This window comes from Delphinus delphis, chromosome 6 (genome assembly GCF_949987515.2).
Source record: "Delphinus delphis chromosome 6, mDelDel1.2, whole genome shotgun sequence".
Taxonomy (NCBI): domain Eukaryota; kingdom Metazoa; phylum Chordata; class Mammalia; order Artiodactyla; family Delphinidae; genus Delphinus; species Delphinus delphis.
The window spans coordinates 13157904-13183220 of record NC_082688.1 but is presented as its reverse complement, the minus strand read 5'-3'; the positions used below and the strand labels follow the sequence as shown (position 1 = coordinate 13183220).

The 25317-nt window shown below is 50.3% G+C and overlaps 1 protein-coding gene across 2 annotated transcripts in view; it reads right to left on the bottom strand.

Annotated features, from left to right (window-relative positions):
* GGTA1 (glycoprotein alpha-galactosyltransferase 1 (inactive)) overlaps positions 1-24772 on the bottom strand; it is a 66171-nt gene extending 41399 nt beyond the window's left edge. For both annotated transcript variants that reach the window (XM_060014215.1, XM_060014217.1), the window contains exon 1: positions 24516-24772. The gene's annotated coding sequence lies outside the window, so the exon portion shown is untranslated. The remainder of the gene's footprint in view (positions 1-24515) is intronic.
* Between the last annotated feature and the right edge of the window lie 545 nt (positions 24773-25317).

The following is a 25317-nucleotide window of genomic DNA, read 5'->3' as shown; positions in this document are numbered from 1 at the left end:
ACCCTCTAGGATGCAGAGCTTGTGTTTACTACCAACCAGTGCCTCAGGATACCGGCTTCAGCCGCCAGACTCTTTTCTGAGGCCGCTTGTGCCACAAGAGGTGACACAAGCCCAGTCCCTCCAGACGCATCTCCGCCCCCACCCCCAACTTGTCCCCCTTAGCGCCTGCGGCTGAGATCATCTCAGCTCACCCTGCTTCCCCTGTGTAGGCTAGGAGGTATGAAGAGTCTAAGAATTTACTGAAAAATCCTGAGGTTGTTTTTGTCTCGGGCTTCTTTTTTTTCCCCTCCACTAGATTTTTTTCTTGTAGTAAGTTGAGCGTAAAAGGCCTTCCAAGAAATAATCTCTAATGATGACGTTCTAGGAACCTAGAGTGGGAAGCTAAAAAACAACAGCAACAGCTACAAAACCAAAAAACAACCTCTTAATGGAGCCCACAATGGAGATGACTTTTTCTCTGCCTGTTCTTGGGATGAGCCAGTCCTGAGTTCAAATTCCAGCCCCGCTCCCTACTTTCTTGCTGTGTGACCCTGGAAATGTCACTTCACATTCTGAGCCTTGGTTTACTCATCTGTAAAACAGGGATAATAATTCCTTACTCCTTGAGTTGTTGAAAGGATGAACAATAACATCTGTAAAGTTCCTGGTACCTCATAGGCACTTAGGAAAAGGCAACTTGTATTATTATCACCGGTTCCTAAGAGACAAGCACTGTCCCTACCTCATCATAGCAGCAGGAGGCCGTACAGCATAGAGGTCAGAGCCTGCACTTGAGTGAGCACGGCCTGGGCATTGACTAAGTGTGTGGCCTTGGGTGAGTCACTTGACCTCCTGGGACTTGATTTCTCTCTGTAAAATGATTTCTCTGTAAAATGAGAATAACAATGTCTCTCTTAGACCATCTTAAATGAGATAGTGCACATCAAGTGCTTGGCATAAGGCCTGATGTTGGAGCAAGTGCCCAATAGACGGCAGCTACTCAATTCCTAATGATGATTATTCCAGAACTCTCCACCTCACAGGCTCCAGCACCACCTGCTCTGTGTCAAACAACGACTTGTCCTCACGTCCTAAAAACAACCAGCTCTTCCTTGGCACGGGGTGTTCAGGAGGCCTCCTGCTTGCTGGAGCCTCTGACACAGCCCGTGAGGCAGGATGGGTCCCTGCATACAGAGGGAGTCTGGTGACTTGCCCAAGGTGGGAAGCTGGGTTTGGGTAGAGCCCAGAATTTCTTCAACCTCCTCCTGTCCCAAAGGAAGTCTGCAAATCAATGATTCAGAGTTGAAGGGAATGATGTGTTCGTTTGTTCATTCATTCATTAAGCAAATATTTATTTAATGTCAACATTGGCACCTACCAAGTGCTAGGCACTGTCCGGGCTGCTAGGTCAACAAGGATTAGCCAATACGGCCTCCCTCTCACCGAGCTCAGTGTAGTGGGAAGTGGAGCCCAGAATCCAACTCTCATGCCACCACATACATCCTGCAACCGAGGTGAGTGTCCTGTGACAGCAATGAGTCACCCCCTTACTCTAGGCTCCACGGACTTCTGGTGGACTCAGAGAGCAATCTCACCTGCCTCTTCGCCCATGTGGCTGCAGGAACACCCCCGCCACCCAGGGTCACTCTCCTTTCAGGCCTGGCCTCAGTCTTCTGAGCAGCTTCATTTTATAGATGAGAAAGCTGAGGCACCAAGGCAGGGAAATAACTTATCCAGGGCCACTCAGCAATGAAGTGAGGAGGCTGGGGCTAGTAGCCAGGTGTCCGGCATCTCTCCAGGACGAGGACGAGAAGCCTCTTAACTACAGCACAGGAAATCAAGAACTCAGGGAAGGGGCTGAGGGCTGCAGTCGGTAGTCTTCTCCCAGAGTTTCCTTATTTATGCCCAAGAAAACCCCAAAAGCCTCTGCCAGGGAGGGCCATGTCTCTGTCCTTCCCTCCCCCTTCTACCCTCACTGCCCTTGAATTGATTTTGGATGCCACGATGGGATACAGAAATGCAACTGGGAAAAGGTGAGCATCGTGTGTGGGCTGGAGACAAGTGAGGCATCCAATTCAGAAAGAACGTCCCTCTCATAAACATCAAATAGCTCAGAAACGGAGGGAGAACGCCTAGATGTGTGCCACGCTTACAAAACGTCATATGGGGCTGGGATGAAGAATGTGGCTTGCGAACCCCAGTTCAATACCATCGCCTCTGCCTTCCCTGTGCGTTTAGCACCTGGAGCTCCCAGCAGGTATCACCTGCCCTCGTCAGGGCTGCTGCCTTCTTCACTGAACTTCTGCTTTTCATTCCCCCGGGGAGGCCTTTCTGTTCTGCTTAGCACTTGGGGCTAAGAGGTGCCTTTAGGGTTTTTTCTCTCTGGGTGTGGTTCCCTAGCACTCACCAAGGACAGCCTACAGCCCACTCTGTCTGTGCCACGTGCCTGGTCATCTCCGCTTGCAGAGTTGACCTAGCACACAAAAAAGGAGTGGCCCACCTGGGCTGGTCGTTAATGCTGTTCTACTAAATAGTCCCTGCTCTCCACCTTCATGGTAGGCTTTCGTTTCCTGGTCCCCTTGTGGTTGAGTAGGGCCATGTGACTAGTCCGATCAATAAGATACGAGATGGCCCAAGCATTTAATTGCCAGGGGAAGACCCTCTAGGGCTCTCTTTCTCAGTGCCATGAAGTACATTCAAGGAGGTAACTGCTCCATCAGCCTGATTCCTTGAATGAGGAACACAGCCCCAAGCTGACCCCAGATGCCCATATTAACTAGAGTAAGAAATAATACACCTTTAGGGAATTCCCTGGCAGTCCTGTGGTTAGAACTCCGTGCTCTCACTGCTGAGGGCCCAGGTTCAAACTCTGGTTGGGGAACTAAGATCCCACAAGCTGGGAGGCACAGCCAAAAAAAAAAAAAAAAAGACAAACCACCTTTATGGGTTTGACCCCTAAGATTCAAGGGTTGTTTGTTACTGCAGCATACCATACTCCATCCTGACTAATACACTGCCCATCTCACACAGAATATGATATTCTCTAGATATTAATCTGCCCTCTTCCCTATAAAAATCTTTACCCTCCTCTTCAATGAGAGCCTTGCATAAACAAAGGAAAATGAAGTGGAGGCAAGAGCATCTCTCCAGTGTCCTGCAGAAATTTTTTCCTCCTTAGGTTTCAAAGATGGCTGAAGATTCAGCTACATTTGAAAGGAATGAGAAGGAAGTTCAGCGTGTTATCTTCTGTGGCTTCCCTTTCCTATGAGATAGGAAGTTAGGTCACTCATGAGAACGTCTTGCAGGCTTGCAACGTGACAGCCACCCAGGTTAGGAGCAGATGCCTTGGGCACTGGGAGAGGACACTGACCAGGAATGAGGACACAGTGCCAAGCAGCTCTGCAACCCTGCTGGGGCTGTAACCGAGCCAGCCACGCCAGCCCAAGGACAGTGGTAGGGATGGCAACTGGCTGGATTCCTCCCCAGTTAGGGACTGTCTGGCCGGGGTAGGCGGCAGTGAGGGTGGCTAGAAAGACAAGGAGGGGGTGTGGTTTCAAGGCAATGAAGGATGTGTGCTTTAACTGGCTGATCATGGGAGGGAAGGAGGTGGCGCTCACAGCATCCCTGTAGATTCTACTGGTATTCCCATTTTACAGGGAGGGTAACCAAGGCTCAGAAAGATGATATCTCTTGCTCAAGCTAAGGATCAGAGCCAGAACTAATCCAAGTCTGGCTGACACAAAAGCTTAGCCACCACCCAGTGCTCTTTCAGCCGGAAGACATTTCACTCCCTCTGAGCTCCCCTTAGCCCCTTATCAGGCTTCTTTTCTGCACCTTTACTTCCACCTTTAATTACTTACATATAATTACATATATCCCAGTCCAGACTGAGTTCCTGAAGAGCAGGAATCTGTACCTTGTATAATAATAATAATAACAACAGCAACAAAGCAGGAACAGCAGCTTATGCTACTACTTTTTGAACGCTGAGCCGGGTTCTAAGCACTTTACACTCATTATTCAACTCTCACTGAGCTCTCTGAGAGGAAGGTACCGAATCATCCTCATTTTACAGATGAGGAAGCATCTCAGTTCGGTTGAGCTGAAATTCAATCCCTAATATTAATATTGGGTTGGCCAAAAAGTTCGTATGGGTTTTCCGTAAGACGGTTTGGAAAAACTTTTTGGCCAACCCAATATTTTAGTAACTATAGTTCAATTTGAGTCATTCTCTCTATAATCCTATTCATTTTATTTTTCACATTTAAAACATTCCCAGAAGGAGTCTATAGGCTCCCCCAGATGCCAAAGGAGTCCATGAAGGAGCACAATAAAGGTTAAGGACCCCTGCAGAGGCAGATGCCAGGGTTCCAGAGGCTGGGTTCTGTCCCGCATTGTCCCATAAAACCCAGAGTTCCTGGCTGGGATGGGGTAAGGAACCCTACACCATCTTCATGCAACAGTGGGGAGTGAATAAGTGTTGCTTTATCCCATCCCCACAGCATAAATACATAAATAACATAACTACTTTGATTTCAGCAGTGTGAGCCCATGTACAACATTCATCATAATAAACAAGGTACCTGTTTCCCCAATTAAAAAAAAACACTATTTTTAGCATCCCGCGTGCTAATTAGAAAAGCATCAGTTGTTGATCACAAATTAGGACAACAGGAGGGCTTTGTAGCAGCCCCCTCTGGACAGAATGCTGGCTGGCCCTACCCCCAGACAGTCCCTATTAGATTTGCTTTCATAGCTTCTGAGCGCTGGCTTGGTCCAAGCAGCACTCACATGATATCCCATACAGTATATGTTGAAGTTTTATACTTTATAAAACTTTTTGAAACTAGAATTTACTTAATTCCAGGCATCCAAACATGTACACTTGAATCAGAAGCAAGGCAGAGAGCTCTCCGGGTTTCCGAAAACCGGGGCTATTATAGGAGTCAGGGATAAGGTAGTGGGGCCAGTGCCCTCTGCCCAGAGCAGACGGCTAGTTGCCCTCCTGGCCAGCTGGCCAGGGCTGAGTGCTGGGCCTCAGGACACCCGGGTGGCAGTCTGGCACTGCCCCCATGGGCTGTATGACCTTCCATAAATTGCAGGCTGTATCTGGGCCTCGGTTTTCTTATCCTCCAAATATGGGGCTGTACTAGATCCAAGTCCAGCCAGTAAACAATAACAAAGCACCCACTCTGTGCCTGGTACTGTGGGGAACGCAGAGATTATACAGACTCCCTAAGGAGCTGACATTCTAGTCAGGGAGCCAGGCCTGGAAGCAATTAACTATTATGCACAAGAGAAAGATTTAAGTGTGAGTGGCTGAGAGGGGATGGAGGCCCTGTGTTGTGTTCTGGGGCCAAAGAGGAAGGACTAAGCCATGGTGCACGGGCTGTGTAGCAAGGCTTCAAAGAAGAAGAGGCTACATTTGAACTGGGCCTCAGAGGGTGAGTAGGAGTCTGGTGGGTGGGGAAGGGCACTTGGGTCGAAGAGCCAGCATCTGCAAATGCAGGGGCTGGAAGGGGAAGACCCCCAGTGGAGCCCAGTGTGGACGGTGGAGCTGGGTTTCCAGTCCTGGTCTCTCCATACATCTACTGCTTCGGAGTCTGGAAGGAACAGTCCTGGGAACCTGTTTTGTTTTGTTTTGTTTTGTTTTGTTTTTTGCGGTACGCAGGCCTCTCACGGCTGTGGCCTCTCCCGTTGCGGAGCACAGGCTCCGGACGCACAGGCTCAGTGGCCATGGCTCACGGGCCCAGCCACTCCGCGGCACGTGGGATCTTCCCGGACCAGGGCACGAACCTGTGTCCCCTGCATCGGCAGACGGACTCTCAACCACTGCGCCACCAGGGAAGCCCCCAGAACCTGCATTTTTAACAAGCTCCCTAAGTGATACTGACATGCATGCAGCAGGTGTTAAGGGTTGAGAAAAAATAAGAATGAATGAAATGAATGAATGAATGAATGAATGAAAAAATGAACTTGACCTCAGCCAAGTCCCTTCCTCTCTCAAGATGCCTACCCTTTGTTAAAATAAAGGTGCTGGATCAGCCTGGTGGTTTTCAAACTGTTCCAAAAAAACCCCAGAATCTCCCAAGTCCCTCAGAGACACAGAGAGGAGCTGGAGAGGCTGAGAGAACAGGACTCTGAGCCCCATCCACCCTTCTCCAGACCATCTCTCCTTTCATCTCTTTGCTGTTTTGTTTGTAGTAAAGGTTCCTTGGCTTCAAAGAACTTTTAAAACCACTGAATTGGATGATCCCCAAGAATCCCCAAGGAGAAATTTAAAAATTTCTTGAGGGCAGCAACTTCTCTTTGGTGAGTATTTCTTGAACAAGTACGAACAGAACATAAGGCTGTTTATCAGAAGCAAGTTATCTATTTTACCATTGTATTTTAAAATCTTTTGCTGTGGCCCAGAAATCAATGAGTGGAGAAAAAGGAAATGTGGTACGACAACACAGTGGAATATTATGCAACCTTTAAAAAACGTTGTTGAGGAATAGTTGATACAATGGAAAATGAAGTAAGAAAATCAGATACAAAATTGCACAGAGACTATGATTTACACTATGGATATTATACATCAGAATTACTGGACATGTAGGGCAGTTCCTCAAAAAATTAAACAAAATTAAACACAGAGTTACCATATGGCTCAGCAGTCCTACTTCTGGTTATATACCCAAAAGAACTGAAAGCAGGGACTCAAAGAGACACCTGTACACCGATTCCAAGCAGCATTATTCACAATAGCCAAAAGGATGGAAACGACTCAAATGTCCATCCATGAGCGAATGGATAAACAAATGTGGTCTAGACACACAGTGGAATGTTATTTGGCCTTAAAAAGGGATGAAATTCTGACACATGCTTCAACATGGACAAAACTTGCAAACATTATGCTAAGTGAAGTAAGCCAGACACAAAAGGACAAATATTGTATGATTTTACTTAGATGAGGTACCTAGAGTAGTCGAATTCATAGAGACAGAAAGTAGAATAGCGGTTACCAGGGGCTGCAAGGAGTGGGAATTGGGAAATTATTTGCTTCATTGGTTGGAGATGATGGAAAAGTTCTGGAGATGGACACTGGTGATGGCTGTCCAACTTGTAAATGTACTTAGTGCTTCTGAATTGTACCCTCAAAAAGGGTTAAAACGGTTTATGTTCTATTTTACCACGAAAACAAAACCTAGCTTCACGTGGTAAAAGCGGTGAATTCTGTGCAATGAGATTGTGGCAAAGGGATCACTTTATTCTTTCCACTTCTCTGCATTTTTCAAATGTTCTACAATGAGAATACGTTGTTTTTAAAACCAGACAAAAAGCGGGAGCTTCCCTGGCAGTCCAGTGGTTAAGACTCCACGCTTAAAAAAAAAAAAAAAAAAAAGACTCCACGCTTCCACTGCGGGGGGGACGGGTTCGATCCCTGGCGGAACCCTGCCCGGGGAACTAAGATCCTGCATGCTGAGCGGTGTGGCCCCCGTAAAAAAACAAAAACAAAAAAAGCAAAGCCAGATGAAGAGCGATTTAATTACATAAAACGAGTGGTTCTCTGGTACTTTCCCAAGATGCATTGTTGTCTTTTATGCAAATGTAGGCAATACTTTCTGTACTTAATAAAAGCAGCCAAGTTCAAGGATGCCATCTGAAGAATACACCAAGCTGCTCAGTCAAAATAAACTACAGGCAGAGCAGGCCCCCTTTCTAAGGCTCGTTGTTCTTTCTATATTTAAATAAATTTCAAATAAAAAAGGAACCAAAACAAATCCTCTAACGAGCCTCCCAAGAAGCTGTCTGGCTTGGAAAAGCTCAAAGGCAAACTGAAGAGAGAAAGAAAAATGGGGAACAGCTGGTGTTTTTTTAGGCCATTAACTCACTGCAGCTGGGAAAGTGACTTTGTCAGTGAATTTCTATCCCTTCTGCTTCTGGAAAACGTTCTCGTGTAGAATGAATTCAGAATCCAGGAGAGCCTCACCATCTGCATTCACTGCAAATCCACTTCCTCCAGCACCTCTCACCCCAGGTAAATGTCGAACAAAGATAGAAAGACTATTGGTTTGAAGGGCAGCCAATGTGTCTGCCGGCCAGGGTGCCCTCTGCCCTAGGTCACGCGGGTCCACCTTCCTGGGGCCTGGGCCCTCTGCTCCGGGCTGGCTCAAGGGCAGACAGACCAGAAGGTAGCCTCCAAGATGAGCAGCCTGGGGCTACCCCTGGAGTGGCCCTTCCCTGGCTATGTGACCTTAGGCAGTGTCCTTTAGAGATTCCGTGTCCTTCCCTAGCCAGTGGGCAGAAGGGCACCCCCCTTGCAGGGCTGCTGGGAGGGTTAAACAGTGCTGCTTGTGGGAGTGTCTACTGAGATGCTGGATGCGTAACAGGTGCTCCCAAGCTTCCTCCTTTATTTCCTATAAGTTCACTGTCCAAGACACATATGTGTCTTGGTGGGGCATTGGTACCATATGTGATTAATGCTGACTGGTGGATTATAGGATTACAGTCAAATGATGGGGTGGAGAGAGGCTCCTTCAGACCTGGGGCCCAGGGCCAGCCCTGGAGGAGACACGGGAGGGGAACCAGCAGTCCCGCTGTCCTGGGTCTCCCTCCCACACTGGCCAGCACGGAGCCCTTTCACAAGAAGTCTGTGTGGGATCCACAGAGCAGGTAGGTGGGCTCCATATTACAAATGGAGAAACAGGGGCTCAAAGAGGCTAACTGTCTTAGTCAAGGTCCCACAGTTCGTAAACAGCCAGTCTGAGGGTTTTCTAAAATTCCCTTGGCGTGAAGGCAGAGGGGGGTGGGTCCCAGTACTTTCAGCTCTGCCACTGACTCACTTGTTTAGTTAGTTGTTTATCTTCTGTCTCTTTCCTTTAAAAAAGTTTTAAGGAACTTGGGGGTGGGGGAAGAGAAAGATTCTCTGGGGCACTAAGCTAGATGGGTCTCCAATCTCTGGGCTTCGGTTTTTTCATTTATAAAATGAGGCACTTCCTGCCTCGGGACCTTTGCACGTGCTCTTCCCTCTGCCTGGGACACCTTTTCCCACCCCCCTCACACCCGTCTACCCCCTCCCTCCGTGTCCTTGAGGTCTCAGCTCCAACGTCACTTCCTAAGGGAAGAGTCTTATTCTCCTTGTAGCTTCCTGTTCTTTTCCTTGAGGGCAGTGATCAGTCTTTGGACATATATGCATGATTATTTGATGAATGTCCACCTCCCCACCAGATGGAAAGTTCCTTGCTAATCAGCATCAGGCTGAGAGGTGGCATTCAATGGTATTTGTTGTACATTGATTCAAGAAACGAGTTCTTCTCAGGGCTCTGCCAGCAGCCAGCTCTAGGATCTTAAGAAAGTGCTCTAAAAAGAGGGCACATATGTATTATATATGTATAACTGAGTCACTTTGCTGTACAGCAGAAACACAACATTGTAAATCAACTATAATCCAATAAAAATTAATTTAAAAAATTATATTTGATTGCCCAAAAAGTTCATTCGTGTTTTTCTGTAAGATGTTATGGAAAAACCCAAACGAACCTTTTGGCCAACCCAATAGTTTCTTAAGTGGCCCAAATTTTCAACAATAAAGTAATTATTAAATATATTATGAAAACATTTGTACAATAAAGCATTACACAGTTAAAAAAAAAAAAAAGAAAGTACTCCTCCATCCCCGCCCACCTCCACCCCAGTCTCAGGTTCTCACCTATGCAACCTGGAGAGGTGAACTGGGGCACCGACTAAATAGATCTCTGCCAGCTCAGCTCACACATTCTATGATTGCGTTGTCTCAAAAAGAAAAAACAAACCAAACTCCAAAAATCAAAAAGCAAAAGCCAGGGTGATTCCAGCATCCTCTATGACCTAGGCCAGGTTCTTACATCTGGGGGATCTCAGTGTCCCTATCTACAAAATGAAGCATGTAGGCAAAATCTTCCAGCTCTTTCCACCTCCAACTATTCTAATTCCTGAAAGGAAGGCCCCGCCCTCCCCTTGCCCTTCACCATGGACTCTACCTCAATCCAGGCTCACAAACAGGAAATGTGACATCTAGGAGCGGATGGGCCGCTTGTTTCTCTACAGCATGGGGGGCTGGCGGGGGAGCAAAGAGTCTGAACTTTTCCAACTAATGCCGGGACTCCATGCCCAAGACCTTTCTCAAGCAGTGCAGGCAGAGGGCGCTGCTGGGGTCTGGCTGGGCCTCCCATGCCCTTCCCGCCCCCACGTAACCACAGGGGGCCCCCGCAGCACAGAACCAGCAGATGAGCCGTCTTGGCGATGTTACCTTGTAACTGTTACTCTGATGCTTGACCCAAGGTGGTAAAACCTCAGGACAGAGCCAAAGGTGCGTGTAGGACTCCTGGGCTCCAGCGCAGGCCCTGTGTGACCTTAGGGAAGCCCCCACCCCTCTCTGGGCCTGGGTTTCCCCATCCATTGGAGTGAGAGGGTTGGATTGAGGGCTACGCCAGCTCCCTGCTTGCTCTGACATCTTCTTTACGAAGGCAGTACGCGGCCCTGATGAAGGGTCCCATCATCTCACCGGTATCTGAGTCCCAGATCTCTCCCCTACCATGTGGCCCTGGGAAATAGCTAAACCTTTCTGTGCTTCCTTGCCTCATTTATAAAAAACAGGTTTCTGGGTGATGAAAAGGCAGGGCTCCCGTAAAGCTACTAGAACAGCATCTGGAGTAAGTGCCCAGTAAGCGTGAGTTGTTCCTGTTTGATGATATCTCTGGTTTCTGAATCACTCCCCTTCCCAGTTTGCTGACTGTAGAAGGGCAGGCAGAACCCAGGCAGCCCTACTTGCCCAGCAGTGGCAGTCCACGCCCAAGCCCCATCCCTAAGGGAAAGCAAATCTGAATCTCAGTGTGGGCCAAACACCATAGGAAAAGGGAACTATGCAGGGAAAGGCGGAAAAACCTACGATGCTGCCCCAAAGCAGATGGACTGGGGGCATCGGCTGCTCCCTGGGGCTGCTGGGCACCAGAAGGCCTCCAGCTGCACTGAGTCAGTAGTAGAGGGAGGGTCCCGGACCATCTCCACCTTGCCCTGGAGGGGGACGACCTTGTGGAGGAGGGCAATGAGATGCAGAAGAAGATGCGGATTGGGTTTATCTGTTCCTACTTCTGCCTGGAAACTCCCAGGGAAGAGGAGGCTGGATTCAGTCATCTCAGCCTCGAGAAGGGATGAGGATGACTCCCTCGGACAGCGCTGGTGGCCTCTCCCCTGGGGACATGGAGGTGTGGGCCTCACCATCTCCCTCCACTCCTCAGGGACCCAGGGAGGGTCCTGAGCCCCACCTGGCTCAGTGTTCTCACCTGCAAAGGGAGGAGACTCCAACACCTGTTTCCACCAGCTGCTGTGAGTCTCAAAGCGGGGCTGCGGACAGATGCTGTTTGTTCCTCCACGAGGAGGGACAGAAATTGAGAGGAATTCGTGTTTACGGTATTTTACCAATGGACCGGTCCACGGGAGACCAGAAAGAAAGGAAGAAGGAAAGGATCGGTCTTTTACCTCACTGTCCTAAGATGCAAAGCACGATGCAGGAGACACGTAGGGTCCCTGTCCTGCCTCCCTCCTAGGGCTGCCCCCACTTGGCTCCAGTGGGCTCTGTGTTCCTGGTGGAGCTGTGGGCGCCCATCCTGCTGGAACGACTCACCCAGGAAGACTTCCCTCCTTCACCCTAGAGCATTTCACCCAGCTGCAAATGCCACAGGCCTCAAAATATCTGCTGCCCCTGAACAGGCAGGGCCTGGCGCTCTCTCTTCACAGCTGGATGGGGCCAGTCACGGCAGCTCAAGGGAAGCCATGCTGCACTCAGTGTTGAACGCTGTCCTCGGAGGAAAAGAATAAAACCGACGGTCCTAACAACCAGTGCACTGGCTTTTACCCCTGAGGATGCTCAGTTGAGAATCCCTGTTTGGCTGCACTGTGGGGAAGGACGCCTTTGTCAGGTACAGAGACTTTTTATACCTGAAGGGAACCCTAGGGGTCTCTGCTCAAACTCTTTTCTTTTACAGATGAAGAGGCTCAAGGAAACATGCACCCTTTGGGGGTTAACATATACACACTGCTGTATGTAAAACAGATAACTGACAAGGACCTGCTGAATAGCACAGGGAACTATACGCAATATCTTTCAACAATTTATAAGGAAAAAAGAACATGTGTGTGTACATATATATATATATATATATACATATATATATATATATATCTGAATCACTTTGCTATACACCTGAAACTAACACAACTGTAAATCAACTATACTTCAATTAAAAAAAAAGAAAGATGCACTTCATAGCAGAGGCAGGATTTGAACCCTCGAAGGGTCCTAGCCCTGTCTCTGCTCGTGCAGTTGATCCATGGTTATTGAGGGTCAACTACATGCACGCAGTGTTCTAAGCACTGGGGATTCGGCAACGAACCACCCAGGAAAGTCTTCTGTTCTCACAGAGCTCACATTCTAGTTGGTAAACAAATATACAAAATCAATAATTATAATTAACAAGTCATTAAAGACATAATTTCAGGTGGGGAAAAGGGTAACAAAGCCAATAAAAAGGCTGGCATGTTAGAGACTGCCTGAGGGTAGGGGAAGCTGCTGTTTGGGGGGATGGCCTATTTTCACTGGGTCCTCTGGAGTCCCCAAGGACCTCCCAAGCCAGTAGCATCCTGGAGCTGGCTCATGCTGGCTTGCAAGAGCCAGTTGTTAAATTTTCAGGAACTTGGCGAGCAAGTTGTTAAACACAGCCATTATTAAAAATTAAATTCTATAAACTCACAACTCAGTGAATTACAGTAAGATAAAAGGTAATCATCAGGGGCTTCCCTGGTGGCGCAGCGGTTGAGAGTCCGCCTGCCAATGCAGGGGACGCCGGCTCGTGCCCTGGTCCGGGAGGATCCCACATGCCGTGGAGCGGCTGGGCCTGTGAGCCATGGCCGCTGAGCCTGCGTGTCCGGAGCCTGTGCTCCACAACGCGAGAGGCCACAACAGTCAGAGGCCCGCGTACCGCAAAAAAAAAAAAAAAAAAAGGTAATCATCAAAATTCATCACTTCCTAAATCAGAAAGACAAATACCGTATGCTAACACATATATATGGAATCTAAGAAAAAAAAATGTCATGAAGAACCTAGGGGTAAGACAGGAATAAAGACACAGACCTACTAGAGAATGGACTTGAGGATATGGGGAGGGGGAAGGGTAAGCTGTGACAAAGTGAGAGAGTGGCATGGACATATATACACTACCAAACGTGAAATAGCTAGCTAGTGGGAAGCAGCCGCATAGCACAGGGAGATCAGCTCCGTGCTTTGTGACCACCTAGAGGGATGGGATAGGGAGGGTGGGAGGGAGGGAGACGCAAGAGGGAAGAGATATGGGAACATATGTATATGTATAACTGATTCACTTTGTTGTAAAGCAGAAACTAACACACCATTGAAAAGCAATTCTACTCCAATAAAGATGTAAAAAAAACAACAACAAAAAACCTTATCACTTCCTAATTGTTTTACTACATGCTATACCCTTGAGGTTATTTATGTCTGCTGTATCTAGACACAGTGGGAAATACTCTACAGCAGCATGCTCCCAGCTCCTCCAGTAGTCGCTAGAAACTGGTCACAGTGGAAATATCTATACTATGGGAATTGGCAAATACCATGTATCAGGGCTTTCTTTTTTTTTTTTTTGGCCTGGCCATGTGGCTTGCAGGGATCAAACCTGTGCCCCCTGCAGTGGAAGCGTAGAGTCCTAACCACTCCACCACCAGGGAAGTCCCTGGGCTTTCATTTTTCAACTGGTCATGAAACATTTACCAGCATACCATGGCCTCCAGCTCTAATCCAGGCCTTCTGTGTTTGTGGGAGTCTGTTTTTCTGGGGAGAGTGTATGGTGGTGCAGCCCAACCCTCCTGGGGCTGTGTGTGAGGGCGGTGGCTACAGTCCTGTGGCCATGAACTTCCCTCTTCCTTTTTTAAGGCTTCCACAGCAAGGAAGCGAGTCTCGGAAGTCTAAACAGATCTGTCAATTCCTGCAAAAGAACTGCTCTCTTCAACAGTATTTAACAAGGGTCTGTAAGATGGTGATGCATTCATTCCTCTGGTTTATTTTTGATAAGTTAAATCCTATCCTAAGTATACTGGGGAGGTAAAAATTTAAAGGAACACCCTGCAGAGAATCTGTTTGTGTAAAAGTGTGCGGTCACTTCTGAATTCCTCTAGATTTTCGTACGTTGGGTTTCTTCCTTCGAGAACATAACTGTTCTGATAACGGCGGTGTGACGTTACTACTACTTCTACCAATAATAATGATAACAAGCACCATGTCAGGCACTAGACACACAGGTTATCTCTTAAATCCACGCCAACCCATTTACACAGAGAATGTTGAGGTTCAGGGTTCAATAACTTGACTAAGGCCAGGCTGCCCCTCTGGAAGTTCCCCAGAACACTTTTCCCTCCCATAGCTGCGGTCCTGTGACTCTCCTTAGACCTGCAGGATTCTGTGACACTACTGGACCCCCTATCTCTGGTGACTTTGGAGGATTTTGTGACTTCTCAGCGTCAGGAACCCTCTTCCACCACCAGAGCAGAACGAGCCGAACACTCCCCCTGGTCATTCATCTGCACCTGGAATGCAGGAGAGTGACCCAGGCCTGGTCAGCTTTGCAACATAAGGAAGCAGCGCTAAGGTTCAGATGCCAGTGAAATGTTACAGCAGCTCCGGTGGCAGCGAAAGCTACAATTAGCTCCTGTTGGGAGAGCCTAACTGTGTGGTCTGTTGTCCAACCTCTACTGGTTCTGCGCAACTTGCTTTTCCAGCTTCCCCAGGGATACTGTGAGCAACAACAAAAAATGCTTCCAATGCGTGCCTCCTCTGCCCCGGTGAGCCGTAAGCTCCCTCGGCTGCCTGCAGCCACGACTCCTGACCGGCGCCTCTTCTCAGGTGCTTCTTAGTATACCAGCCGCAAACGTTTACTAAGCCTTTTCATGCCAGGGAATGAATTCCTAAGCACTCAATTTGCACATGAGAATATTAATTCCCCCTTCCTCTGCACAGCTCTGGTTAACATATGAAAATAAGAGTTTGCAATAAAAATACCAATCTACAAACAACCATCGATCAACCGAGAGCAAATCCAGACCCAGTCCCTGCTCTCCGGGAGCCATATTCCCCTTAGAGAAAACCCCGCCCTTGATTTTGCAAAGTGTCTTGTCGTTCCCCACAGATGCCGGGCAAGTTCCTCTCGGAGACAGCTGGCCGGCCGCTTGAGGACTCGTGGTTTCCCTGACGGAGGAGAAAGGACAGCTGCGCTTCTGCCTGCAGATGCTACCAAACACAACCTCACACCGCTGGGCAGCTGACCCATTGCCCCAGGCTCGCTCCCTCCTCGGTGTCGCTCCAGACACCAGGGCCATCTGGATTCTGGAACGGCCATGGGGAAGATCAGGATGATTGCTTCTCAGAGCCTCCTCCCTGTGCCTGAAATACTCTTCCCCCTTCAGCCTCTAACCCCTGCAGGCTGCAGTTTGAAGGTCACTTCCTCAGGGAAGCCCTTCCTGACTACTTGCCCCGACAGCTACAGGCCCCTGTGACCCTCCACCCCGTATTTCTCCTTCTTGGCTCTCTCTGTGCACTTGGCTGTTGAATGACTGTCTCCCAAGCTAAATTCTACCTCTGCACGGGCAGGGATGGTACCTCTCTATTCACTGCTAATCTCAGGTGTCTCGCAGGGCACGTAGCAGACGCTCAATAAATTCTGGATGCTTTAACAATGAGTCAATGAAGTTCTGGCAGCTCAGTGAATGTTGAATGAATATGTGATTCAAAGCATGAGTCTTGGCAAGAGGTGTAACTTTTAGAACCAGTTCCTGGTACCCAAACTCACAAATGGGGGCTCAAAACTTGATCCCTCTGCCCAAAGCAGCTGCTTCTCCCTTGCACATTTTTAGTTTGAATGTTCACTTCCTGTTGGTTTGGACTTGTCTGCATTTTGTTTAACAGCAGATATTGCTCAGAGAGAAGTCGGCCAGATCATAGCCTTGTATCGTTTTGTTGACAGAGAAGCTGAGGCTCCGACAGCTCCTGCTGCTGGCAGCACCAGCTTCAGTGGGGCAAGACGAGCTCACCTTCAGCCCAAAGCTCTTTTTAGTGTCCCTCCCACCCCCCATATGGGGCCAAGTCCAGGGCACGTGAAGCAAGTCTACAGAAGATAAGAACACCCAGAGTGGGAAGGAGTTTGAAACTTTTATGAAGAACTTAATATAAGTCCCTTAATCATAAGGGACTTCCCTGGTGGTCCAGACTCCGCGCTCCCAATGGAGGGGGCCCGGGTTCGATCCCTGGTCGGGGAACTAGATCCCACACACATGCCGCAGCTAAGAGTTCGCACGCCGCAACTAAGAGTCTGCATGCCACAACTAAAACCCAGCACAGCCAAATAAATAAATAAATAAAACTAATTACAAGACCTTACCTCTCTCTCTCCAACCTCTTCCAGCTGCTACTTTTCACTCTCTCTGGCTAATTCTGGGCTGAGCCAGGCAGGAGCCCTCAGCTGGTCTGGGCATGGATCTGTGCCCCAGCACCCTGGCCCCCCTTCAGAATCACCTTCACTCCCCCTGCCCGCAGCCCACCAGAGTCTCCAAGCCAAATCAGGTGTGGAGTCAAGGCTGGGCTTTCATGCCTCAGTTCTGCCACTTCGTTCTTGAGAGACTTTGGCCAAAAGATCAAAACTCTAAGCCTCAGTTTCCCCACATGTAAAATGGGGGGAATAATTCCTGCTTTGCCGACTTCACAGGGCTTCTGTGAGCCTCAAGCAAGGTGGATATACGATCTCACTTGTCTAACTGTCCACTAGTGTAGGGACCTCTGGTAAGAACAACTCTACAGTATTTTTCCGTTCCCTCCAGGCTCTTGCGATCAACCCATAGCCAGCCGACCTCTTCCAGGGCCCAATCCTCTATCCATCCTCTCAGCCATGCAACCCTCTTGACCACATCCTTCTAGAAATCCTTTCCCCCTCTGCCTTCCCGGATGTGCTCCTTCTGTCTCCGATCACTCACTCTCCAGTTAGGACCTGGCCCAAGCAGCAGCTCCACGCTTTCGCCTGCCCTTCACATCTGCCCACCACACACGGCCTGAGACAGGCACTGCAGGAAAGACAGGCCCTACACCAGCTCCCTGGAGAACGCCTGGGTGCGGTTTCCCCTGGGACACAAAACGTAAGCACACTGCCTCGGGTCTCCAACCTGCTGCCCTCGCCACCTCTCCTTTAGAGACTCTGTTTGGCAATAAGGGCAGAGCCCAAGTCCTGGCAAGAGCCACAGCCTGACCGTAGGCAGCTGAGGTCTGTGGCCTCCACGCCAGCATTGAGACAAGGTGAGCAGATTAGTTCCTTGGCTGGAGATTTCGATGACATATTTTTACTTCCCCTTTTTAGAACTGCAAGGACTTTATTTATTTATTTAGATTTTTTTGATGTGGACCATTTTCAAAGTCTTTATTGAATCTGTTACAATATTGCTTCTTTTTTTTTTTTTCTTCTTATTGCTTCTGTTTTATGTTTTGGTTTTTTGGCCGTGAGGCATGTGGAATCTTAGCTCCCCGACCAGGGATCGAACCCGCACCCCCTGCATTGGAAGGCAAAGTCTTAACTACTGGACTGCCAGGGAAGTTCCTGCAAGGACTTTTATAAATAATTGAGTTAAGTATACTAAATGATGACCCCTTTGCCTTCAGTCCACAGTCCAAATGTACTTTTTTTTTTTTTTTTTTTTTTGCGGTACGCGGGCCTCTCACTGTTGTGGCCTCTCCTGTTGCGGACGCGCAGGCTCAGCGGCCATGGCTCACGGGCCCAGCCGCTCCGCGGCATGTGGGTTCCTCCCGGACAGGGGCACGAACCCGTGTCCCCTGCATCGGCAGGCGGACTGTCAACCACTGCGCCACCAGGGAAGCCCTGTACATTACTTTTTGTTTTCCCTGACTGGCCTACATGGCCTCCGTCTCGCAGGACTGAGGGTGAAGCTTTTATCAGCAGACCTTTCAGCCCAGGCTGAGAGGGGAGGTATTTTGCCCCAGGTCTGACAGGCATTAGGGTGCAAACTCAGGCAGTGGGCCTCCAGAGGCCACTCTTAGCCAGCAGCGTGGGTCAGGTAAAGAGCACTGTGGTCATGTGCACAGTGTGCTCCAGCAGCTTATAGTCGAGGAGGGGAGGAATGATGACATGCGACAGAATGTATCTGGGGTGTGTACTGCAGGATGCCCAGAGACCTGGTGGGAGGAAAGGGAATGCCTAATTCATGGGGGGCAGGATGAAGAGACTGCCATCTCAGAGAGGGTGATGGTTAAGCTGGGTCTTGAAGGATGAGTGGGATTCTGTGAGTAGGTTTGTGGGGCTCTTGAAGGATGAGTAGGAGTCTGTGAGTGGGCTTGCAGGGGAGGCGGGGCGGGTGTTCTAAGCAGAGGGAGCAGCATGGGGAAAAGCCCAGAGCGGGTTTCAGGAATTGCAGTCATTCCCTCAGGCTGGAGCAGAAGTTCCAAGGGGTGGGGTGGTGAGGGATGAGAATTTCAAAGACCTTGGATGTCACCTAAAGGAATATGTGCTTTATCCTGAGAGCAGAGGGGAGTCTTGGAAAGATGGAAAATGCCAATCAATTTGGTGTCTAGAAAGAGGACTTGGGCTGCAGGGAGAGGGTGTGCGGGAGGGTGCGAGTCTGGAGCAGAGAACAGGGAGCACACAGCAGCAGGGTCCAGGTTGAAAGAGCTGCACAACAACTCAGCAGGGGCAGCTGGGTCAGGGGTGGGGGCGGGGGTGATGATGCCTAGATAGAGGGATATAGAGACTTGAAAGGCCATTGCCATGCTTCAGGAAAGGGGAACAATGGTACCAAAGAGCAGTGTGATGGGGATTAGTTTGGAGAGATAAAGATAGGTGGGGACCTGTGTGAAGGAGTTTCTAACAAATATATGTGGATTGCTGTTCCCAAGTATCCACTCCAGGCCAATAGGTAGAGGATATATATCTCCGTCCCACTGACTTTGGACTTGGTCATATGACTGGCTATGACCAAAGGAGTATGAGTAGAAGTGATCATGAGCCAGTTCAGAGACTTTAAGAAGCATCACATCATCTCTTTCTTCCTCCAGCTCTCACCATAAAATAACAGATAACAGGTAGAAGCAGCAGCTTCAGCCTGGGTCTTGGGAGGAGAAGATACAGGGAGCAGATATTCTGGCTGGCTGGCACCCAGAGCAGATCTACAAAACCATGCAGTTGCAACTGCCCTCCAGCTGACGTGTAGTGTGAGTAATAAATAAACCTTTGTGGTCATAAACTACGCGTTGGGGGGGATGTTTGTTATGCAGCAAAAGCTAACTGATATACACTATATATATGAGATGAGACGGAAGCAGGTGGTGAAGAACCTCACACGTCATGATTAGGAGTTGTCCACATGGAGAGTCAACAGAGAATTTTGTAGTTGATGAAGCTTCTCCATCTTTTTTCAAAGCCAACCCTCCCCACTCCCCCTACTCCTCCCAGCACCTTGCTGTATTGGCCATTCCTTCACTCTCCTGGACTAAATCCTTCCCCTGAGCCTATATCTCACTTATCTTTTCCATCCTAAAGTCCTTTTCTTCACCCTGTCTTCCTCCAACTATAGCTCAATCCCTCCTCTGACTTTCTCAAACAAACTTCTTCAAAGAGTTGACTCTACTCACCACCTCCAGTTCTTTCTCTCTCACCTACCAGCAATCTAGCTTACCTGCCCTCCACTCCACCAAAACCACTCGCAGTATATTTCAGTAATCTCCTAATTGCCCAGTGCAACCCAGTCTTTATCTTCCTTGACTGCTCCACACCATTTAGCTTGGAACTAAATTCAGTGTCTCCCTGCCCATTCCTCTTTCCATATTCTTTCAGCTAGTGGCACCATCCAATGACCCACGACAAAATGCCAACAGGAGATAATGAATTCTGTTCTGGATTTGTCCAGTCTGCAGTGCCTTTGAGACATCCAAGAAGAGATACCCAAAGGGCAGTTAAACACGTGACTTGGGGGGCTTCCCTGGTGGCGCAGTGGTTGAGAGTCCGCCTGCCGATGCAGGGGACACAGGGTCGTGCCCCGGTCCGGGAGGATCCCACATGCCATGGAGCGGCTGGGCCCGTGAGCCATGGCCGCTGGGCCTGCGCGTCCAGAGCCTGTGCTCCACAACGGGAGAGACCACAACAGTGAGAGGCCAGTGTACCGCAAAAAAAAAAACAAAAAAAACAAGAAAAACATGTGACTTGGGAGCCTACAACAGAGATCTGAACTGGAGGTAAAGATGATTGCTATACAGGTAGCATTTAAAGCCATGAGCATGAGTCAGCTTGTGTATTTATAGAGCACAAGGACCAGATCTTTAAATCTCAGTTGATATATAGAGAGCTCTCCAGAGCTCGTAAATTCCTGTTCCTAAGGTCACAATTCCAGCCACCATTTGGTTCCTTCCCTCTGGAGTCATGGCTCACAGTGGCCTCCACACCACCATCTTGTTTCATATTCTTTGCCCCGATCATGTTGTGTTCCTCAAGAACTCTTATAATTCCATCATAAATACAGAAGATATAGGGGCTTCCCTGGTCGCGCAGTGGTTGAGAGTCCGTCTGCTGATGCAGGGGACACGGGTTCGTGCCCCGGTCCGGGAGGATCCCACATGCCGCGGAGCGGCTGGGCCCGTGAGCCATGGCCGCTGGGCCTGCGCGTCCAGAGCCTGTGCTCCACAACGGGAGAGACCACAACAGTGAGAGGCCAGTGTACCGCAAAAAAAAAAACCCCCAAAAAACAGAAGGTATAAGACACCATTATCCAGGCACTAAAATGGCTAAAATAAAAAAGACAGGGCTTCCCTGGTGGCACAGTGGTTGAGAGTCCGCCTGCCCATGCAGGGAACGCGGGTTCGTGCCCCGGTCCGGGAAGATCCCACATGCCGCGGAGTGGCTGGGCCCGTGAGCCATGGCCGCTGAGCCTGCGCATCCGGAGCCTGTACTCCGCAACGGGAGAGGCCACAACAGTGAGAGGCCCGCGTACCGCAAAAAAAAAAAAAAAAAAAGACAGGGCTTCCCTGGTGGCGCAGTGGTTGAGAGTCCGCCTGCTGATGCAGGGAACATGGGTTCGTGCCCCGGTCTGGGAAGATCCCACATGCCGCGGAGCGGCTGGGCCCGTGAGCCATGGCCCCTGAGCCTGTGCGTCCGGAGCCTGTGCTCCGCAACGGGAGAGGCCACAACAGTGAGAGGCCCGTGTACTGCAAAAAAAAAAAAAGTTTAAAAAAAATTTAAAAGACAGACAATACCAAATATTGTCAAGGATGTGGAATAATTATGTCGTATACATCGCTGTGGGGATGTAAAATGGTATACTCTATGACCCAACAATTTCACTTCTAAGTGATAGCAAATGACCACAAAAGATTTCTACCAGAAATAATAATCCAGGGACTTCCCTGGTGGCGCAGTGGTTAAGAATCCACCTGCCAATGCAGGGGACACAGATTTGATCCCTGGTCTGGGAAGATCCCACATGCTGCGGAGCAACTAAGCCTGTGCGCTACGACTACTGAGCCCGCGTGTCTAGAGCCCATGCTCCGCAACAAGAGAAGACACTGCAGTGAGAAGCCTGTGTACCTCAATGAAGAGTAGTCCCTGCTCGGCAAAACTAGAGAAAGCCTGCACGCAGCAACAAAGACCCAATGCAGCCAAAAATAAAAAAGAAAGAAAGAAAGACTAGCCCAGATTGGAAATAACCCAAATATTCATCATCAGGAGAATAAATACGCAAATGATGGTATATCCATAAAATGGAATACGACTCAGCACTGAAAAGGAACAAACTACTCATATACACAATAACACAGGTGAATTTAACAAACATCAGGTTGAGTGAAATAAGCCAGACGTGAAAGAGACACACAGTATGATTCCATTTATGTGAGGTCCAGGAGCAGGCAAAATCAATCAATGGTGAGGAAGATCAGAAAATGGTTGCTTGGAAGGGCAGAAGGAAAATTCACTGGAAATGGGAACTTTCTAAGATGATGCAAATATTTCATATCTCATTTTGGGTGGTGGTTACATAGGTGCAAACAGCTTTCAAAACTTGTTGAACCCAATACTTACCGTCTGTGGATTTTATCATATGGAAATTATACTTCAGTTAAAAATTAGGAAAAGAAAATAATTCTAAAGTGTCTAGAAAATAAAAGCTAAAATAAAGACAATGTACAGGGCAGAAAACACATTCAGTTCAAATATATCAATAATTATATTTACGCTGTGAATGCACCTATATTAATGTCCAGCCTCCCCCTTAACCCAGCCCCCCTTTCGGCCATTCTCCCCTCACCCTTGCCCCTATCTCAATGACATCTGTCCATTAGCTGTTCTCTAGCCATCATGAGAGATGATGTAATGCAAAGAGCAGAAGCCTTAGAGCCAGACAGAGCTGCTTTCAAATCCCGGCTGCAATTTAGGAGTTGAGTGCCCACGAGCGAGTTACTTGACCTCTCTGCACCTTCATCTCCCCAACTATAAAGGAGGTCGATGATACCTGTTGGGCTGGGCTAAGAAAGGGGCAGTGTGCTGACTAGTTTCTGGGGAACCTAATTCTTTTGGCCTCAGCCTGTGAAACCAACTTGCATGTGAAAGGCCCACTGAAGGCCTGGAAAGCTCAGAGGATGAGACTCCTGGGCTTCTTCTCCCTCAAGGGTAGGGAGGCGGCCCTGGGGCCCTGGAGTTAGGGTCTAGGCTGGTTGGTGCTCAGAGGTGAGCCGGTGGCTCAGAGCCACCAGGGCCAGGAAAAGGCATTGCTGACCTAGGACTAAGGAGACAGGTTTCCTGGCCAGGCCTGGCCACTGGCGGATCTTGCCCAGATCACCGTGCGCACCTCTAGATTTAGTTTCTCCACCAAAGATGGCCAGATCAGACTGGATCTGAAGAATCTGATACCAAAAACAGCCTCTGGGGTTTCCTAATATATAGAAGAGGCAAAGGCAGAACTGAACCGGTTCTGCCTGAAAGAGGTAAGGTAAGGACCAGAGCCCTGCCGCCTAGGCTCCCCTCCCCCACCATGGTGCCCCTTGAGCGAGGACCCTAGTCTTCTCTGGGGCAGAGTTTTAAATCTCCCTGACCGGGTAAACCCTAGGGACTTTTTCAGCTCTGTCTTATTCAGTCATTGCGTACCTGTTACATGTAACAATAACTGGGAATCTGCACCTGCCCCCCAGCCTGGTAGGGGAGGCAAGGTACACCCAGAATTAACTCCGAGCAAGGTAAAAAGTGCTGAGTTTAGCCAAAGAAGCGCAGAAGTACAACAGACCATCCACATCCTTCCCCTACGTACACACGCGCGCCCACACACACGCACATACACAGCCCCTTGGCACTTGGCATTTCTTTACTCACTGCAGTATCTCTATTTCGTAGTTATGGAAACTGAGGCTCTCCCTGGGAAAGGGTTTCCCGGCTAGGAGGCAGCGAGGCCAGGGCTCCCCCCACCCTCACCCCGTACTTCCTGCCCCCTGAGACCCACCTATTTCTAAGTAAATGAAGGAGGCAGCAAGGCCTGCTCAGCGGCCAGAAGGAGCGCAAACCACAAGCAGAGCTACAAGCAGAGCTACAAACGCAGCCGCCGGGGTCTCGGGTCTCTCCTGGGGGAGGAGCGAGCTCGCCGACAGCCTCCGCGCCTCCCTCCCTCCCTCCCTGGCCCGCGGGAAGATTGGGGAATCTCAAGTCGCTCTGCTTTCTCTCTTCGCGCGCTGACATTTTTTTCCACTTTACTGTTTCTTGGACGCCTTTCAAGAGTTTGTGCAATCACTGTTTAGCTGTTTTTCTGCCATTTTCAAACGCGGAGTGGTGTCCCTTTGAGTGGGAACGTGGTGGTCTGAAGACCTGAAGGGCTTCGCCTCCCATCACCCCGATGCAGCAGGCCTGGTAGCTGCCAAAGTTACAACGTTTGAAACTTTCCCGGTGCTGGGTGTTGGGTTGCTCCTCGGCTCTCTGAGCTCCCCGACCTCTCCCGCTCCGTGCCCCGGCTCTCGGGGGTTCCTGCGCCCCTCACTTCACCCTCCCAGGCTCCCCCTTCCCGGAGGCATCCTCTTCCCATCTGGTCCTGGGCGATGGAGCCCTTCCCCCACCCTGCTCCTTACACGGGGGCAGGACCCTCTCTCCTTTCGAGACTTCCTCGGTGGTCCAGCTCCGCGGCCCCTGAGCCTGCCCTCTCCCGCCTCCACCTCACGAACCCCGTGGGAAGCCCACCCCGCGGCCCTTCTGGCCCGAGTCTGGAAGGCTGGGCAGAGGCGGGGACAGAAACGGGGTCGGAGTAGGGCGCAGTGGTAGCGACAAGAACAAAAGCGGGGACACAGGCAGGGCAGCAACAGGGCAGGGCCAGCGCGGTGGCCCGTCCTCTCCCCGCGCCGCCCTCACTCGGCGCCCGCCGCCCAGGGCCGGGCCGGGCTCGGCTCGCGGCCTCTGGGGGCTCGGGCGGCGCCCCGCGGGACCCACCTGATCCGCAGAAGCTGGGCGCGCTCGGGGCTGACCTGCGCCTCGGCTCCCGGCCCCGGCGTCGTCCTCGGCTGCCCGAACAGTCGGCGCGCTGCCTCTGCCCGAGCCCGGCGGGGCGTGCCGGGGCGGGGTGTGCCGCCTGCGCTCGGGCCGGCCGGCCGCCGGGCGCTCCTCCGGGGCGGCGGGCAGCGCGCGGCGGGCAGGGGCGCGAGGAAGCGGGCGAGCGCTGGGCAGCGGGCGGCGCGCTCCCCGCTCGGCCCGGCCCGCGGCTGTTTGTGCAGAGAGGGTCCCGCCCCGGACACGGCGGTTGGGAGGCCGGGCGCGCGAGTGCACGACTGCCGGTGTGCGTGTGTGTCTGGTGGCGGGGAGGCGCAGGGGGTGTTTGTTTCATTTTCACTCAGGCAGAAAAAAGCCTGAAACCAGCAAAAAAAGAAAAGAAAATCCCTGGTGACGGTGGCTGGGCCTCTTTGCCTTCCCGGGCCTGCACGTGGTGGGGGAGGGGTGGCGGGGACCCGGAGCATCGGAGGGTGGGGTGGGGTCTGTCTCCCCTTACCGCAGGAAGGGGCCCCGGTGCCCTGGCGCCCCGCCAAACACGGGGGGAGCGGAGAGCCTGGGAGGTCTGATCTACCATTTGTTTCCTGGGGAAGGAAGGGCGCAGAGGTAGACAGCGACAGGCCTGCGGGCTGGAGCTGCTCTCGCTGGAGCCCCCCCACCCCCCCGCCAAGTTCTGAGCTCCCCCCCCCGACCCAAGTCCTCCAAGTCCTGAGCTCCCGACTGGAGGGGCTGGTCACTGGGCACCTAG